The 20,919-nt window shown below is 46.7% G+C and overlaps 1 protein-coding gene across 1 annotated transcript in view; it reads right to left on the bottom strand.

Annotated features, from left to right (window-relative positions):
- The window catches only part of LOC126175894 (spondin-1), a 211,238-nt gene that overhangs the window by 176,908 nt on the left and 13,411 nt on the right, over positions 1 to 20,919 (bottom strand). The window lies entirely within an intron of this gene.

The following is a 20,919-nucleotide window of genomic DNA, read 5'->3' as shown; positions in this document are numbered from 1 at the left end:
TACCCGCACTGGGCTGGCATTGATGTCTCAACTGGTACTACACAGACCTAGGGATTTGGCTGGATATGGGAGAACGTCAACATCACGCAGACAGTTCACAGAGACGTACCATGTGAAGACGAGTATTGTCCTGTTGAAAAATGGCGCCACAATACTGTTGCAAAAGAGGTAACACATGAAGTCCCAGGATGTCTGTGTCGTAAACTGTGCTGTCTCAGTTTACTCAATCATTAGCTGCCGTCACCTAACGTCTTAACATTTGGCACCCCATACCAAGAGGCCTACCGCTGTGCCTCTCCAAATCATTGGAAAATAAGACCTCACAGCAGGTTGCCGCCATGCTTGCTGATGATGGTAATCCAGGTTACCGCAGACCCATAATCCATAAACGACGCCATTCGCCAATAGTCCATGCTTCCCGATCACGACACTACTCCAAACAGCAGTTTATATTGTGGTGTTAATGCAGACTATACATGGGATGGTAATTATGAAGTCCAGTTACTGTTAGACTCTGCTTAGTGCCGCAGGATGACACAGAACGTTGCTGCACAATATGAAAGTCCTCCGTTATGGTGGGCAGCTGTGCTCGAGCGGATCCCTGATGACGGCTGCCTTCATGTCCACATGCAGTGCGACATCGGGACACCACCTCATGCTAATGCCCCACAAATCTGGATATTGCACGATCTGACAAGACGGCCAAATGGAGACCCTCATGGACGCGCCTTTCAAACTCTGTCACGTGCTGGTAACACTGTCTCGCAGGAGTACACAGCGTCTCTGTGTCCTACACAGTAATCACTCTACTTGTTGTACCTTTCACGCTCCTTACATAGCCTGCAAGGCGCGATGAAAACATAAAACACGAACAACAATAACGTACTTTGGTGGCCTTTCTACCTGTCACAGAGAATTGCAACCATAATAATTTACATAATCGCGGTAGCTGTATATATGTGTACTAAGTTACACTGACATCCGACCATGCCTTCTGAATGCTTCCCTTTTTTGGTAATGTATCTGCAGGTGATTTGGAAGTCTGCATGGCGTGAAATTTGGTGTACAAAGATGCGACCTCCATCAGCAGCAATGCCTTCAGCTTTGCATCGAGTCAGACTAAGGTTGGGTGACAGATACAGGTACACCATGCTGTACTGTTTCAACTCTTCGCCAGAGTTCAGCGATCATGGGGGCTGGCGAATGGTGGCATGCCATTCTCTCACCGACACATAACCAGATGTTTTCAGTGGATGGAGAACGTGCTGGCCAGGGCACTGGTCAGAAACGCTGTTTATATAGGCAGATCAGGACAACACGGGTAACATGTGGACTTGCGTTATCTTGTTGGAAGATAATGTGACGGAGACGAAGACATAGAACAGCCACTAGCCTTAACAAGTCAGATACATAAAGGCTGCTGATCAAATTACTGGCTGTCCAAATAAGGGTCGTACGTGTTGCGTATCCAGTGGCATCGATTACCATCACGCCAAGTGCTTAGCTTGCCTGACAATGATGAATGCAACCTGCCAACGTTAGTTCTGCAAGGAGCCTCCAGACAGTCCTAAATCCATCGTGATGCTGTAAGCAGGACCCGGACTCGTCTGAAGAGACGACAATGGCGCCACAACTGTGTCCGGTGTTGTCGTTGGTCGCACTATCGTCGTCGTGCCTCTCCCTGCTGCCGCGTCGAGGGAAGCCGCAGTAATGGTCGCCGTGCTGACACTCCGTACTGCTCCAGACATCGTCGCATTGTGTCTGTGGACACTTGCCTTGCTGCAGACAAACTCATTCCTGACTCGAGGCATGTGACGTGACTACGACTCTGCCGCGCGGGGTAGCCGCGTGGTCTACGGCGACTTGCACGGCCTGCGTAGCTCCCCCCGTCGGACGTTCGAGTCCTCCCTCGGGCAAAGATGTGTGGTTATCCTTAGCATAAGTTAGTTTAAGTTCGATTAAGTAGTGTGTAAGCTTAGGGACCGATGACCTCAGCAGTTTGGTCCCATAGAACTTACTACAAATTTTTTTTTTATGCTACTCTGCACAGCTGAGCGAACAAAATGCCATTCCTCTTACGGGAAAGTAGGGCGTGGCTGCTGATATCTTGAATAACGTTGAGTATGTCCCAGAACGTTTTTATTTCACGTTCACATTACAGTCTTGGTATCCCCACTAACTTAAGCATATCGTTGAACGATATAGTGCAGTTCGATAGGCCATGATCTTGCCACTGTAGGATTCCGAGACCTGTTGGTACAGATTTTTTCCTCTTACAGGTGGCATGACACGATCTTCTCGCTAACAAGCAACATTAAAATATGATTTCTGAATGAGAAACCTTCAGCGTAATCTTTCCATATAGAGGATGAACATTAACAAATCCGACAGACTGCATTGGCAGATCCCAGACTGAAAATGGAGAAACAAAGGCCATACGACCATGTGTCCGAAAATGGATGGTATGCTTGCAATGACAACAAATCGTCCCGGAACAAAGTACAGAGTTCAAAAATTGGTTCAAATGGCTCTGAGCACTATGGGACATAACATCTATGGTCATCAGTCCCCTAGAACTTAGAACTACTTAAACCTAACTAACCTAAGGACAGCACACAACTCCCAGTCATCACGAGGCACAGAAAATCCCTGACCCCGCCGGGAATCGAACCCGGGAACCCGGGCGCGACAGTACAGAGTTGCATTGCACCCACGTCACAACACATGTTCAAAGTTGCCTCCATGGTAGCAGTTGTCATGCGGGATACACATAATCGTACTCTGGCTTACACCATCCAATTGCCTGTAGCTTGTACTAGGGTTCGTCTCAATATTCTGTAGAACCAGGTCCTCCAAATCAGGCGTCTCCCTGTTCGTCTGTCTGAAAGGACTCTTAATCACACAGCGCTTGAAACGTTGTGTGTTGTGGTTGCTGTCTGTGAGACTCCGTGTTTTGGTATAACAGTGCTGCCTCTCGACCATTTCCCTCTGCTTGGCCGTACACAAACACCATCTCGGCTTGTTCCCGACATGAATACCGGACCATTCTGGTGCCTACAGGACGCTGCGTCAATCACACAGCCTGCAATACACACGGAACACACGGTACGTGGTCAGAGGAACACTCGGTCGTCAGCGCCATCTTGACGTTACTACTACCTACCTACGAGGAGGACACGGCAGGCGCCATAACGCGGTTACCGAGTAACTTCGCTCAGTGGAAGAGGAGTCAAAATAAGCGAACACGTGTCTTCGCTTACCCGCAGATACTCGACTGTTCCTGAAAAACTGACATAGTTTTCGAGATATATTAGAGGTACTTTATGTGTATTTCACGGCGCGACATCCTCAGACGAAATGGTGGCACATTGGCTAGCGTCGTGGCTTATTAATTTTGCGCCCCTTTTTCGAAACCCGACTATTACTTTTATTTTTGTTTTTCGTTTATATATCCTTGTCTGCAGGAGAGTACCACACGAATGTTTTCTAGTGTATATTGATATAACTTTGTCCTTATTCGTCTACTAATTGTATGTCAGATGAATGGAAAAAAATGAAATGAATAAGAAAATTAAGAAAATTATTTGAAATGGTTTTCGATGAAATTCCTATAGTATGATTCATAATCAATTCCTAAGGTCAGTTTTCGGAAAAGTGATCCGTTACACATGATTTGTAGCGAAATTATTACCAACGTGCTATATCTTCACCATTGTTAACGACATTTCTTTCTCGAGACAGATACATATAAAGAAATGTCACAGTGGCAAACTTGCCTTCGAGCAATGCTCATGGTTTTTTTTTTTTTTTGTGTTTTTAGGGCGCACAACTACAGTGGTCATTAGCGCCCAGACTAAGTTATGAATGCACTGCGAGGCACAAGGTTAAAACAGCAACTAAAAAGGACAACACTATAAAAGGCACATTAACAGGCAAGGGATTAAAAGAAAACAGCTTAATCAAATGTCCTTAGACAGGTCTGTCAAGTGCATAAAATGAAGAACCCGAGCAGCTGCTCCTGGGTCATCCGCTAAAATGTCATCCAGAGTACATGGCAGGCCAAGATCAACACGCAGTGTATTAAAATTCGGACAGGACGTTAAAATGTGGCGTACCGTCAGCAGTTGCCCACATGGGCAGAACGGCGCCGGCGCAGCCATCAGCAGATGGCGATGGCTGAACCGGCAGTGTCCAATTCGTAACCGGGCCAAAACGACCTCTTCCCGCCGAGAAGAGCGTGAAGAGGTCGTCCAAGCCACTGGAAGAGGTTTCAAGGCCCGAAGCTTGTTGTCAGTGTAGCCCAATCGGTATGCCACAGCGATAAAATGCGCTGACAAATGACCCTGCTAAAATCAGATGAAGGCACACAACAAGAAGCTGTCCGAGGCTGGAGGACCGCAGCCTTGGCTGCGGCATCTGCAGTTTCGTTCCCAGGGATACCGACATGGCCAGGAACCCACATAAAGGTAACCGGAGAACTGCCGTCTGCCAGTTGCTGAAGAGAGTGTTGGATCCGGTACACGAAAGGGTGAACCTGATACGGATCGCTGAGGCTCTGGATGGCGCTCAGGGAATCAGAGCAGATGACATAAACAAAACGTCGGTGGCGGCGGATGTAAAGAACAGCCTGGTAGAGGGCAAATAGCTCAGCTGTGAAGACCGAACAATGGCCATGGAGCCGGTATTTGAAACTGTGTGCCCCAACAATAAAGGAACACCCGACACCGTCATCGGTCTTAGAGCCATCTGTATAAATGAAGATCATATCAATTAACTTCGAACGAAGTTCGACAAACCGGGAGCGGTATACCGAAGCTGGGGTAACCTCCTTTGGGAGCGAGCTGAGGTCAAGGTGAACGCGAACCTGGGCCTGGCGTTTGGCTTTCGCCCACTCGAAAGCTTGCAGGGAGCGAAAAATCAAGGTGCTGAAGGAGGCGAGAGCGAACTCCAGAGGGTAGCAGGGCAGATACATACAACCAGTATTGACGGTCGAGACAGTCGTCAAAAAAGGAACGATAAGACGGGTGGTCGGGCATTGACAATAGCCGACAGGCATACCGACAAAGCAGTAGATCGCGCCGGTAGGTTAGTGGCAATTCACCGGCTTCAGCATGAAGACTCTCGACGGGACTAGTATAGAACCGCGCCGATCACAAGACGTAACCCCCGATGTTGTATAGAGTTGAGGCGGCGTAAGATGGACGGCCGTGCACAGGAGTATACAAAGCTCCCATAATACATACAAAAATACGTACATACAAAACGGCAACCGGGCTTACTGTTGAATGAACAGAATGGGTTTAACCTGATTAATTATTTTGATGTATTCAGAAATCTACTAGTTTGAGCAGCGTCGAGCGTCGCAGGATACTGGGCCTTTCTTCCGCAAGCTCCGCCACAGGAAAACTAAAACTTCTTACAGAGAAGCCACGAGGTGGCACCACTGAGATTCCACTCCAAATGTATCATCGACTAACGAAGTTTTAATTAATAGTCACTGTCTTGTTAATGATCTTACACTTATGGTTATGTTCAATGGTTTTACCACGCTGGTATGTTTTATTGGATTTTAAATATGGATTTTATTCCCACATATAGTACGTCAGTTGATGTTTTATTGTCAGACACTCTTGTTGCCACGTGAAGTAATTTTAATTAATGACTACGCAAACTGAATTTTTAGTATTGAAGATACGATACTTGTTACCCGTATACCCTGGCCTTAGTGCCTTCTACTGGCCTCGGTTATTCATATAAATACGGACGTAAGCAGACCATTACTAGCACTTATTGTGTACCTACGTATATGGACGTTGACGTTGATATCAGAGTGCTTTTGTGGTGTGTACGAGTAAGGGTAGTATGCATGGCTGTTAATCATGTTAATATTTTTATGATTCTTTTGTATCACTAGGCCTGTGTAGATTGTTGCTGTAGCTAAGTGAACTTAGTTGGTCACACCACTGTTAATTTAACTGGTCACATATCTGAAGATGGCAAAGGCCGAAACCGATAATTGTGAAATGCACAATTTTTGTGATCAAGATGGATCTTTACAAATGAAGTGGAATATAAATTTAGGACTTGGGAAGCCGTTTCTGAAGGATTTTGCCTGGAGTGTAGCATTATATGGAAATAAAACGTGGTAGATAAACTGTTCAGACAAGAAGAGAAAAGGAGATTTTTATACGTGGAGCTACAGAAGAATGCCGAAGATCAGACAGGTGGATCAAGTAACTAATAAGGAGATTCTAAACAGAATCGTTGAAGAAGTAGATTTATGGAACAATTTGACTGAAAGAAGGGGTCAGTTGATAGGATACATTCTGAGTCCTCAAGGGATCACCAGTTTAGTATTGGAGGAAAATGGGCAGGGTAAGAGCTGTAGAGGTAGACCAAGAGATGAATACAGTAAGCAGATTCAAAAGAATGTAGACTGCAGCAGTAGTTATTTGGCGTTGAAGAGGGTTGCGCAGGATAGAATAGCGTGGACAACTGCGTCACATCAGTCTTCGGACTACTAATAAATGATATGAAACTCGGACTATCAACTCTCTTTGCAACAGATCATGACAGAATTATGTCAATGTTATGACTTCAAATGTCAAATTACCTTAAGTAACGTTAAAGTAAATTTTGGAAAATGGCGAGGACACACAAAACTCCACCGACTGCCTGCCCGAAGAACAGTGAACTGTGAGGGTAGCCAACATGGGATGCTGCACACACTGGACTCCCCAGTCAGGGCCGCTCAACAAAAGAGGTAAGCACAGTAAACGTTGACCTACTGCCTGACATCTATCGAGCGAGATACATCGATTGTTGGATATCATAATCGTTACTAATAAAGATAATAACCTTAATCAGAAAAATTACATTCAAGTTTAAAAGACACCATACAGAGACAGTTGTCCAAAGAACTTGCGAAAATGCATACAAACGAAAATAGAACAAAATAATTAGGCATAGTAAAGGTGGAACAAATTCCAGTTCTTACAGGAAATTGTATCGTAATTAGACAGATGAAACAGCAAATGCGTGCAAATTATCGACAATTGTTCTTTATGATTAAATTTTGTTAATTATAGGTCGTACGTAGAAGAGTGCGTTGCTCGAGAGTTTATAAAGTTCCACGATAAAATCGGAAATCCGTACTGGAAACATGACTGAAATTACGTTTCACGTCTCTGCCATGAGACTATGAGACTATACTACATAATATTCAGTGATTGACTTAATCGATGTTAGCAAAATACAACTTGACAAAGTCTCAAGGACTATTTTATGCGTTTTGGAGAGTGTGATGTAACTTCAGTTCTTCCTATTCGAAGTTAATGTTAGTAGCCGCTAAGAGCTCTTTCACACGGGAGGCCGTTCATCGAAATGTAGTGGGCCGAAGAGATTCGCTTTACACTGGACCTTACGCGTTGTTTCAAGCGAGAAAGGCAGATATGTGTCTTCAGCTTACTGTAGCCGCCGTTGCAGCCTGTCAAGTGCATCGCCGCAGCTCGCTTTACACAAAGCAATCAGATGAGAGCCTCAGTTCAGGCCGGAGGGGGTGCGGCGCTTGCCGCCAATCGTATGCGTCACAGCTTATCATTCTTCCCGCGAACTTTCAGTACACATTTTCTGTTGTTTCTGACAACTGTCCACTGTTTATCATTAGTGTACAGTATAGTAAAGGTTTTCTGTGCGTGTCAGACGACGGAGAAAACTATATTCGACATAGAAAGTTTCATTGAGGAAGTGCAAAGTAGGTAAATACTGTGGAACTGTTCCTTGTCTGACCGTTCAAACTATACTTATGCTCATAAATTAAAGATAATTGCAGAATGTGGTGCCACACAACGTGGCACTACACAAACTGACGCTAATGGCATAGGCACACAGGGAACATACCCGACACAGATCTGTAAGTCCACGGTATTGGTGTTAAGTTGAGAAAACCGTCCCGAAACAGATGTGCTACAAAACGCCACTGTTTCCTGCACATGTACCCCGACATCAATACGGGATATGATCACCATGCACACGTACACAGGCCGCACAACGGGTCGGCATTGTCTGCATCAGGTGGTCGAGCAGCTGCTGGGGTATAGCCTCCCATTCTTGCACCAGTGTCTGTCAGAGCTCCTGCAGATTCCTAGGGGTTTGAAGACGTGCAGCGATACGTCGACCGAGAGCACCCCAGACGTGCTCGATGGGGCTTAGGTGTGGAGAACAGGCAGGCCACTCCATTCGCCTGATATATTCTGTTTCAAGGTACTCCTTCACGATGGCAGCTCGGTGGGGCCGTGCGTTATCATCCATCAGGAGGAAGGTGGAACCCACTGCACCCCTGAAAAGGCGGACATACTGGTGCAAAATGACATCCCGATACTCCTGACCTGTTACAGTTCCTCTGTCAACGACATGCAGGGGTGTACGTGCACAAGTCATAATCCCACCCCACACCATCAAACCATGACTGCCATACAGATCCCTTTCAAGGAAATTAAGGCTTTGGTATCTGGTTCCTGGTTCACGCCAGATGAAAACCCGGCGAGAATCACTCTTCAGACTATACCTGGGCTCGTCCGTGAACATGACCTGGGACCACTGTTCCAATGACCATGTACTGTGTTCCTAACACCAGGCTTTACGGGATCTCCTTTGACCAGGGGTCAGTGGGATGAACCTTGCAGGTCTCCGGGAGAATAAACCATGTCTGTTCAGTCGTCTGTAAACTGTGTTTCTGGAGGCAACTGTTCCAGTGGCTGCGGTAACGTCCCAAGCAAGGCTACCTGCAGTACCCCGTGGCCGTCTGCAGGCACTGATGGTGAGATATCGGTCTTCTTGTGGTGTTGCACACTGTGGACGTCCCGTACTGTAGCGCCTGGACACGTTTCCTGTGTGCTGGAATCGTTGCCATAATCTTGAGATCTCACTTTGTGGCCAACGGAGGGCCAGTGTTACGACCTCCTGTGTTTGACTGGCCTCCAGTCGCCCTTGTATTCTACCCCTCATAACGTTATCAATATGTGTTCTTTGAGCCATTTACAACACACAGTCACCATTAGCACGTCTGAAAACGTCTGCACACTTACTCGCTGCACCGTACTCTGACATGCACCAACACACCTCTGCGTATGTGGACTGCTGCCAGCGCCACCGTGCGACGACTGCAAGTCAAATGCACCGCAGGGTCATACCCCGAGGTGATTTAAAACCGCAACCCGCCCACCAGAGTCTTGTTTCACCACGTATCAGCATTATCCTTAATTTATGAGCGTGAGTGTAGTTAAATAATGGTTGAAACTTGAAACAAAATATGTAAACTGCCTGGCAAAAATAGCGAAGGCCCCAGAAGGGGAGGAGGAGACGAAATAAACTGCACGACTTGGCAGCGTATGTTATGTTATGGCCAGTATTACAAAATCTAGTCTAATTTAGAAAGACCGTGGTAATATGAGCCCACTTATCAATATGACGTTGCATCCCCCGGATGTACGTGCTTATGCGGTTAGTGTGTCATAAAGCCTTAGTACCCTCTCCTGAGGGAAGCTGGCCGACAACTGATGAACATACGTGGATATGGTGTCTGTTCTTTCGGACATGGCCATAACATAACATACCCTGCCAAGTCGTGTAGTTTATTTCGTTTCCTCCTCCCCTTCTGGGGCCTTCGCTGTTTTTGCCAGGCAGTGTACATATTTTATTTCAAGTTTCAACCTTTAAATAACTAGTGTGAACAGTCAGACAAGAAAACGTTCCGCAGTATTTACCTACTTTTCACTTCCGCCATGAAACTTTCTATGTCGAATATAGTTTTCTCCATCGTCTGACGCGCACAGAAAACCTTTACTATACTGTGCACATGTCCGAAAGAACAGACACTATTGATGTCCTGCAGCCATCTAGAGCGAAATTAGAATTATATATTAATACCTTCAGCTGCTGACGGGCGTTGAGATTTATCAACGGGGACAAGTGAAAAATCTGTGCCCGGACCGGGACTCGAACCCGGGCTCTCCTGCTTACATGGCAGACGCTCTATCCATTTGAGCCACCGACGGCACAGAGGATAGTGTGACTGCAGGGACTATCTCGCGCACGCCTCCCGCGAGACCCACATTTCCACCTTATATGTCCACACATTACATTCGTAGTGTTCCTACCCAACACACTCATTACTCGTGGAAGACATTCTTACCAAGTCCCGTAAGAGTTCGGATAATATGTGTGCAGCCACACAGAAGAAGAAGGTCATGGTCGGTATTGCCAGAACTATATACGTATATGGGTATGGTGTCTGTTCTTTCGGACATATTTGGTGAGAATGTGGGTCTCGCGGGAGGCGTGCGCGAGATAGTCCCTGCAGTCGCACTATCCTCTGTGCCCTCGGTGGCTTAGATGGATAGTGTGTCTGCCATGTAAGCAGAAGATCCCGGGTTCGAGTCCCGGTCGGGCCACACATTTTCACCTGTCCCCGTTGATATACTGTATATCAACGCCCGTCAGCAGCTGAAGGTATTAACATATAATTCTAAACTGTTGTAACTGGTCCCTGTCATCCTGGATGTCCGAGTTGGCCCACACGTGTTCTTCATGAACACATCTAGGGATCTCCCTGACCGCAGGAGTACCTCAGCCCCCAAGCAAACAGTTCATAGAGATACGTGCGATCTGTAGACCAGCGTTTAAAATGGCACCACGACACTGTCACGTGAGCGGTAGCACACGAGGTCGCAAGATGTTCGTGACATATCGTTGTCCCGTCATAATTTCTTCGGTCAGTACCAGCCATGATCTGAAGGCATACCCAATGGCTCTACACATCAGCACACCGGGAATAACTCTGCTGTACCTCTTCAAAGTATTGGAAGAATAGGTCTTCTCCTCAGTTTGCTGCCACACTCGCCGATGATGGTCATCCGCAGTAGTAGAGAACTGCGATTCTTCACTGAGCAGTCCATGCTTCACTACTCCACATGTGTTGTGGCGTTAACGGAAGCCTACACATGGTGCAGTAACTCCTAGTCCTGCCGCTGCTAGTCTCCGACTACTAGTACCGGATGACGCAGATTGTTGCAGGGAGTCCGTTGCTTGTTCCCGGATGGCAGACGCAGTGTGTAGGGGCTGCGATGTGTGTGAAGCACAATGCGACGATCCTCCCTTGCGGCGAACAGACACAGTCGCCCGGAGTCTTGACGAACAAACCGCAAATATGGATCGTGGGTGATACCCGAGGACCACGAATGTAGGACTGTATAATGGATCGGATCCATTCATATTGTATTGAATAACGACAGCAGTTAGGAAATCACTTATCATTCACATTAAGATAATATTCACACATCAAAATATACAAATTTGCCGTTTAGTGTACATTGCACACAGCCGCGAGCTTAGCACGCCTACCGGCCGTCACTCTATTCACAACTGTTCTTACCCTCGTGACAGCGACCGTAAGCCCGTTTTACACGAGAGACTTTCTGGTCAAAATCGACTACTCGAAGTGCATGCACCTTTCGTGCCTGCGTGTAAAACAGCAACCAAGTCACATGTGCGTCTGTGCCGTCAATGATCTGTAGCTTGTGCCGAGTACAGAGTAGCACAATCCCGGGAATGCTGCACACTGCGCATGCGCAGGGACAAAGGACTATGGTGGCGTCTGCTAACGACGGAACTTATAACCTATCCTCGTCGAGCTCACTCCTACTATAGGAAATAATTTTGTGCTTTCCTGTCTTCTTAATCTTTATTATATTTTTCCTTTGTTTTCGTAGCAACTGAAAAGTTACAGAAGGTCCTTGGTATTTTTTCCTACTAGTGTTTTACTCTGCAAGAGAGAAATATCTGAAAGCAAAAAGTATTTACCTTCTACAGAGAAAAAAACCTACACTATAAATAAATAAGAACGTAAATATGTAAACGTTTATAATGAAAATGATTTCAACAGTGAAAAAGTCAAAATTATTGGACGAGGAGAATAATTTTCGTTGTTATTCGGCAGTTCGCAAGGAAACAAGATACAAAGGATAGAGCAAAAGGGCGCTGTTTACTGCGTTCTGCATATTGTCTGATGTGTTTGCAAGTAAACACTGTATCTGTTCTGAAATGTCTGAATAACACTTTTCCTACGCTTTCAGGCATCATGAGTGTGAACAATTTATCACGCGACGTTTGACGAGAACTTCCACTATGAATTCTGCTTCGGCCATTAATAAAATCTAATTCTTACATTATGCTACTATATTTCGATTTTTCCCTAAAAGGACAGTCCCTTATAATCTCACTTTTACCACTCAGATGCCAAACTACACAGGAGACATCTCACACAACACAGTCAATTTTGGTGCCGACGTGTAAACGAAAATGACCACTCAAAACAGACGAGACTCAGTACAAGAATAAAACGCCAGGGGCGCTGCAGTAGACGCACTTGTCTCGAGTCGGCAAGAAAGTCGGTAGTGTAAAACGGACTTAAAGGTGCCCTCGGAGGGGTGGCCTGCTAGCCATTGTCCCTCAGGTACAAATACCCCCAGAGAGCCAGCGCTCTCCAGCGACTAGGTTGAATGTAACTAGTGAACAACGAGTATTCTTGCTCTCACGTTCCCGTACAGTCAAATATCGAGCCACTGTCACATCCGAATGCCCCACAAATGTGGATATTGCACGATTCTACCAGCCGGCAAAATGGAGACCCTCAACGAGAAAGCTTTCAAACTCTGTCACGTGCTGATAACGCCGTCTCATACGAGTACGCAGCATCTCCGTGTTCTTCACAAAGGTCAGTTACCATACCATCTGACGCTGTTCACGCCACTTATATATCCTACCAGGGCTGGTAACAACACCATCCTCGATGATCCCCACGTTGATTACTCTCTTTTCCCCACCGTCATGGAACGCGCCGATACCTCGGTCGCTCCACTTGCTCATAGTCTCCAGTACTTGGGGCAGTTGCCCCCCTCCGACATAAACACTCCCATCACAGCACAAGACATTAAACTTATCCTCCGGTCCAAACGTAACACAGCCCCTGGTCACGACTGTGTCACCTACCGTCACCTTCGAGAAAGCCCCTATTCCTTCCTGACTGTCCTCGCCCATCTCTATAATGTCATCCTTTCTACTGGCTTCTACCCTGACCTGTGGCAGACCTCCTGCGTCCTCTTATTCCTCAAACCCAACAAATCCCTTTCAGCCGCCTCTTCCTATCGTCCCATCTGCCTCACCTCCATCTTCAGTAAGGTCTTTGAATCCATCCTCTCCCACCGTATCCATCAGCACCTTGCTCAACACCACCTCCTCCCCCTTACCCAGTGTGGCTTCCGACCCTCCTTCTCTGCTGAAGACCAACTCCTCAACCTCGTTCACCTCCTGTCCCTCCAGCTCAACTCACGTCGCTCCACCATTTTTGTTTCCCTTGACCTCCAAAATGCCTATGACCGTGTATGGCATCCCGGTCTCCTCTTTAAACTCCAAACCTACGCCCTGCCTATCAGTTTTGTCCGTCTGGTCACTTCCTTCCTCTCGCACCGTCCTTCCTATGTCACCCTCCACAACACCAACTCCCGTATCTTTTATCCCACGGCTGGCGTCCCCCAGGGTTCTGTCATCTCCTCTCTCCTTTATCTCTTGTGTATGGCTGGTATGCCCAAGTCACCCCCACCAGTCCACCTTCTCCAGTATGCTGATGACACTGCCTTCCTGGCTCTCTATCCTACCCTTCAATGGTCTCAACGTACCCTCCAAACCCACCTTAACCAGTTCACCACTTGGTGTAACCAGTGGTTCCTCCGTCTCAACCCCTCCAAAACCCAGGCAATCATCATAGGCCGCACCACTCACTCCTTTCGCCTCCATGATTTCTACATCACCCTTTATGGTCATCGCCGGCCGCGGTGGTCTAACGGTTCTAGGCGCTCAGTCCGGAACCGCGGGACTGCTACGGTCGCAGGTTCGAATCCTGCCTCGGGCATGGATGTGTGTGATGTTCTTAGGTTAGTTAGGTTTAAGTAGCTCTAAGTCCTAGGGGACTGATGTCCACAGATGTTAAGTCCCATAGTGCTCAGAGCCAATTGAACCTTTATGGTCATCCCATCCAGCTCACCCCCACCCTGAAATACCTTGGCCTCACCCTCGACCGACACCTCACCTGGACCCCTCATCTCCAGACCGTCCAGCAGAAAGCCCATTCCCGCCTCCGCTTTCTGAAACTCCTGTCTGGCCAGACATGGGGATTGCATCCTTCTACCATCCTCCACACCTACAAATCCCTCATCCGTTCTATCCTCTGTTATGCCAGCGTTGCCTGGATCTCCACCCCCACCCGCTTTTACAAGGCCCTCCAAATCCTTGAACGCCATGCGCTCCGTTTTGCCTTCCATATCCGCCTTCCTTCCCCCACATGGCTCCTGTATGAACTGATCCCCTTCCCCCACCTCCTGTTCCTCCAACATCTCCGCATCCTTTACACTGTCCGCAGGCTTGATCCCCCCCACCCTCTGGTTTCCTCCTTCCTCTCCACCCCCTGCCTGTTGCCGCGCCTCTATCGCTGTATCCCTCCCTCTCTCCACCTCCACACCCTCCATCTCCTTCATCAGGGCAATTTCCAACGCCTCCCCCTCCCGGATGACGAACTTCGCCGTGACATCAACCCTTCCTTCCAACTATAACCTGGCCTTGTTCTCCCCCCCCCCTCCCCAGGGCCCGCTTTTTCCTCTTCCCTCCTTCTCCCAGAGCGGATTTTCCTCCCCCCCCCCTCCTCCCCTGAGACCCAGCACCCCATACTTGCCTCTTTCCTTCCCACATCCCTCCCTACATGGCCCTCTTCAGCGCGCCTCCCGCTCATCTCCCCCACCTCTTCCCCACCCTCCCTTCTTCCGGTCTCCCTCAACTCCTTGCACCTGGCAGATCCTCCGTTTTGATCATCGTCAGTGTGCCACATCAGTGTTGTGTTTAGTGCTGTTTCTCCTGTGCGTCAAGAGGTGTGATTTTAATTGTGTACTGCCTTGAGGTTCGTCGTCAGTGTTTGTTATTTGCTACGCCATCCGTCGATACCTTTTATGCTCCAGTCATACTGTGCCTTGTGTTCTTTTAATTGTCGCAGTGTGTGGCTTTTTGTGTGTGCTACTTTTAAACAGTTTCTTATCTCCATTTTACAGTCACCCCGTCTTTTTGTCTATTGCCTTCCATGATGTTCCCCCTTTTTTATATCTATGTTCACCATATTCTCTCCTTTGTTATTTTTAAATGTCTTCTATTGTTTGTTCTATGTCTTTAGGCTGAAGATCAGCGCATATGCTGCTGCATATACAATACAATATACAATACAATAAAGAAAAAAATGGTAACAACATTAAACACGAGGAATTTTAACGCAGTCTGATGGTCGTTCTACCTATCAAAGGGAATTGCCATGCTAATCATTACATAGCCACTGCAGGTGTGTACGTTTACGATGTTACATTGACATCTGACTGTATTTTCTGGGTACTTCTCGTTTTTTTTTGGCAGGCAATGTACCTTATACAACAGGCATTTTGACATGAGCTCAACAGAGTTAAAGAAAATCGTATGTAAATATTTGTAAAAATTCTAGTTAATATTTAGCAAGATGATTACCGTAGAAACATGTACAGCTGATACATTATACTGTAATTCTTTCCATCCTTATTGACGAAAAGTTACAAGTTTTCTTCCTCGATCTGTACAACTTTTCAGGCCTTCATTCCAGAATCCTGCCATTCGCGTACTCCAGTACAGATGACGAAGTAATCTACTAAACTATTGCGAATAGATTTCGCTGGACTCGATCTGCAGCCTAAAATCGAGCCACATTTTGTATTTCCGCATCTTCAAAACCATCGTACTGCAACGTATCTTCAAATTCTGTTCCGTCTCGAGTGCAAACTAACTTTTGACGTACAACGCAACATTTTAAGACGTCTTCCGAAAACTCGAGGGTGATATTTCATGTCGGTGAAAACCCTGTTACATATTGTATAATACGTGTACTTCAAATGTACATTCAGTAAGATGTCTTGCTCTAGACAGTCGGTAATTAAACACTATCTTTTCTAAAGATAAATCTGTATCAGCAAAAGGTTGCAGTGGTACACTGACTTTTGTGCTGCACTACCGAAGGATTGGTCGCCTACATGATATATGGTGACGTACACCATATGGTACACTGTATGTTAATTTTATTAACTGATCATAGTGATAACTGTCTAAAGTAAAACTACGAACTTTTTTTGCGATTCCCTTTGTTGTATTATCTTCGGGTAGACCGGACGAGTGCTGCCGGCTAATCTTCGCGGCACGTAAGCTTCATGTCGCCGGATTCAGCTTTCACCTGTCCACCGCAAGAAGAACGCCGAAGCTGCGCATTATCTCCGGCGGCGATTATTTGTGCAATGATGCAAACTGAATAATATATGAATAACTGAATGCCGGTGTTGCTAATACACTCCTGGAAATTGAAATAAGAACACCGTGAATTCATTGTCCCAGGAAGGGGAAACTTTATTGACACATTCCTGGGGTCAGATACATCACATGATCACACTGACAGAACCACAGGCACATAGACACAGGCAACAGAGCATGCACAATGTCGGCACTAGTACAGTGTATATCCACCTTTCGCAGCAATGCAGGCTGCTATTCTCCCATGGAGACGCTCGTAGAGATGCTGGATGTAGTCCTGTGGAACGGCTTGCCATGCCATTTCCACCTGGCGCCTCAGTTGGACCAGCGTTCGTGCTGGACGTGCAGACCGCGTGAGACGACGCTTCATCCAGTCCCAATCATGCTCAATGGGGGACAGATCCGGAGATCTTGCTGGCCAGGGTAGTTGACTTACACCTTCTAGAGCACGTTGGGTGGCACGGGATACATGTGGACGTGCATTGTCCTGTTGGAACAGCAAGTTCCCTTGCCGGTCTACGAATGGTAGAACGATGGGTTCGATGACGGTTTGGATGTACCGTGCACTATTCAGTGTCCCCTCGACGATCACCAGTGGTGTACGGCCAGTGTAGGAGATCGCTCCCCACACCATGATGCCGGGTGTTGGCCCTGTGTGCCTCGGTCGTATGCAGTCCTGATTGTGGCGCTCACCTGCACGGCGCCAAACACGCATACGACCATCATTGGCACCAAGGCAGAAGCGACTCTCATCGCTGAAGACGACACGTCTCCATTCGTCCCTCCATTCACGCCTGTCGCGACGCCACTGGAGGAGGGCTGCACGATGTTGGGGCGTGAGCGGAAGACGGCCTAACGGCGTGCGGGACCGTAGCCCAGCTTCATGGAGACGGTTGCGAATGGTCCTCGCCGATACCCCAGGAGCAACAGTGTCCCTAATTTGCTGGGAAGTGGCGGTGCGGTCCCCTACGGCACTGCGTAGGATCCTACGGTCTTGGCGTGCATCCGTGCGTCGCTGCTGTCCGGTCCCAGGTCGACGGGCACGTGCACCTTCCGCCGGCCACTGGCGACAACATCGATGTACTGTGGAGACCTCACGCCCCACGTGTTGAGCAATTCGGCGGTACGTTCACCCGGCCTCCCGCATGCCCACTATACGCCCTCGCTCAAAGTCCGTCAACTGCACATACGGTTCACGTCCACGCTGTCGCGGCATGCTACCAGTGTTAAAGACTGCGATGGAGCTCCGTATGCCACGGCAAACTGGCTGACACTGACGGCGGCAGTGCACAAATGCTGCGCAGCTAGCGCCATTCGACGGCCAACACCGCGGTTCCTGGTGTGTCCGCTGTGCCGTGCGTGTGATCATTGCTTGTACAGCCCTCTCGCAGTGTCCGGAGCAAGTATGGTGGGTCTGACACACCGGTGTCAATGTGTTCTTTTTTCCATTTCCAGGAGTGTAGTTGTCGTTCTGGCCACGATCAGATTAACACGTATGTTACATCTCACAGTCTTTAATACGTGGCTTTCGATTGTGTTCTTTTGTGTTGAATAAACCAAGTTGAAATGACTGTGGAGACAAAAGTAATGATTGAGTTATACGAATTTGGCGAAGGAATTAAAGATAAGGGAGAAGAAATAAAAACTTAGAGGCTTGCTGATGGCACTGCAATTCGGTCAGAGGAAGTAAAGATTTTGGAAGCTGAGTTCAACAGAATAGACAAGATATAAGATGAAGACGAACAAAAGGAAAATAACGGTAATCATGCAATGCTGAGGGAATTATATTAAGAAGCGAAACACTAAAGTAGTGGACGAGTTTTGCTATTTGGGTAGTAAAATAACTGATGATGGCCGATGTAGAGAGGATATAAAGTGTAGACTGGCAACAGCAAGAAAATCGTTTCGGAAGAAGAGAAATTTGTTAAGTTCGAGTACGAGTATTAGGAAGTCTGTTTTGAAGGTATTTGCCTGGAATGAAGCGATGTATGGAACTGAAACTTGGACGATAAACAGCTCAGACAGGAAGAGATTAGAAGCTTTTCAAAAGTGGTGTTACACAAGAATGCTGAAGATTAGATGGGTAGATCATGCAAGTATTGAGGAGATACTGGATAAAATTGGGGAGAAAAGATATTTTTGGCAAAACTCGAGTAAAAGACGAGATCAGTTGATAGGACACGTTCTGAAATATCGAGGTATCATCAATTTAGTGCTGGACTGTGGGAGCGGGTAAAAGTGTAGAGGGACACCAAGAGACGAATACAGTAAGCAGATTCAGAAGGATGTAGGCTGCAGTAGTTATTCGGAGATAAAGAGGCTTGCACTGGATAGAGTAGCATGGAGAGCTGCATCAAACTAGTCTTTGGACTGAAGACCACAACAACAACACACGTATTTCCCATAGTATTTATGAAGAAACCTGTCTTTATTTGTGTCTTGACAGATGTTTGATTAATTGTTGACTTACACTGAAAAAAAGCATTTAATATAAAAGGAGTGATATCTCTGGTTTCAAATAGATCGCCGATTCGTACTTTGTAAACAGTATCTTGTGTTCTTCAAGACAGAATTGAATATAAATGGGAGTTGTTTTACGATGATCGATTGAAAATTGGTTCAAATGGCTCTGAGCACTATGGGACTTAACATCTATGGTCATCAGTCCCCTAGAACTACTTAAACCTAACTAACCTAAGGACATCACACAACAACCAGTCATCACGAGCAGAGAAAATCCCTGACCCCGCCGGGAATCGAACCCCGGAACCCGGACGCGGGAAGCGAGAACGCTACCGCACGACGACGAGCTGCGGACGTTGATCGATTGAAATAACAACGAAGTACATTAAAGTAGGAAATATTTGGTATCATGTTAGGTGCTATTGCAGGAACCAGAGATTCAGTGAATTCAGCGGTGTGCAGTTTTAAGTATGACAGCTGGTAGTGTCAAGTAACAAGGACGATTAACAACTAGATTACGAGACTTCAGACAGAAATTCTAACCAGAAGTATCAAACTTTTTTGCCCTCTACCACCTCAAAAGAGACGATACGGCCAGCTATTAAATATCTAAAGAAGTAGTAGTGTACCTGCAGCAGTACTTGGTCATCGTATAATTCAAGTTCCTTCATCACGACGATGAAACATGCAATTCTCGCTATGTGTATAACACTAGAAAGATGCATAGCATTTGTTTACAAAACGACTACCTCATTTACAACAAACCAAACGGACTATCAGCATTCGTGGTGCCTGAAAGTGGGCGTGATCTAACTAAACCCTGTGTTTTATTTACAGATTGTTACCTGAAAGTCAGTTCAACTACCACGGGTGGTCTTTCTGTTCTGTGTGACGAAGACTGGGTACGATGAGCAGGACTTGACTCTGCACCGAAGACCGGCTGCAGGGAAGTGCTCAGTGCCTGCTGATACGACCTCCCGTGTGACAGGGGTACACAGCCAGGTATCACTGCGCTGTCTCCCCTCCCGGCAGAACCGTCGCGCGTTTGTTCGCCCCGCCGCAGTTGCGTAGCTCATTGTCGTCATCGTGGTACGCTCACTTGCGACTAGTTAGCCGCGGTGGCCAAAAAACGCGACCAGTAACTTTTTTTTCCCTCGCAGAGCTGCGGATGCAGTTGCTTATGTGACATACTCGCACGTGTTAACAGCGGGCTTCGGGCACTCTCCATTACGCAATTCGTGAGTCACGAACAAAATGTCTCAACGCGTTCCATATGCTAGTCAACTCTGTGAAAATAATTCCAATATAGACATCAATCCCGAAGCCATAATTATGAAGTGGAAATGAATAATCCCTGAATGAAACCGCGAAAGCAACCACAGCCAAGAACTATGTGGTGAAGTCTTCCAAAATACTGTACAGTGACATAGAAGAAAAAAGGTATCATTGGTAAAAATTGCTAGTTCTCGTTATAATATATTTTTATGTATTAACTGTACAGTTCACTTTCTTTCTGCAAACTAGAATTCATACATTAAGTACAGCCGTCTTGCCATGGTACACAGCCGACTGCAGATGCAATACAACTTGCAAACAATCTCTAATCCCATAGCTGACAGCCGTGTTCTATGAAAGTTGCAAATTGGCAAAATTAACTTGTAAGCTTCATCGACTTTGAAGAAGAAGTCTTTCGTGACGTAGAAGAGAACACGACGACCATTGCTCGAAACATTACCCGTGTCACAGGCTCCCCTGGAGCACACAAATCAGAGCCCATTGTCTCCGATGTGTGCGTACTGTGAAGCGGGAGATTTAACAAATTATGTTACGTCCAACCAGTACGTTTCCAGACATGAGTTCATTATCAAAACTTAGTGTGTTACGTCACTTACACGACACTTACAATCCTGTAACACAAATTGTGGGACATCCTTTATAACAAGAGTAAATGTGGCAACAATTTTAAAATGCATATCTAAGGTACAGTGAGATAACAAAAGTCATGGGACAGCGATATGAGCCGGTCGTTGTGACCGA

This window comes from Schistocerca cancellata, chromosome 3 (genome assembly GCF_023864275.1).
Source record: "Schistocerca cancellata isolate TAMUIC-IGC-003103 chromosome 3, iqSchCanc2.1, whole genome shotgun sequence".
Lineage (NCBI taxonomy): Eukaryota > Metazoa > Arthropoda > Insecta > Orthoptera > Acrididae > Schistocerca > Schistocerca cancellata.
This window is presented reverse-complemented; position numbering and strand designations above follow the sequence as displayed.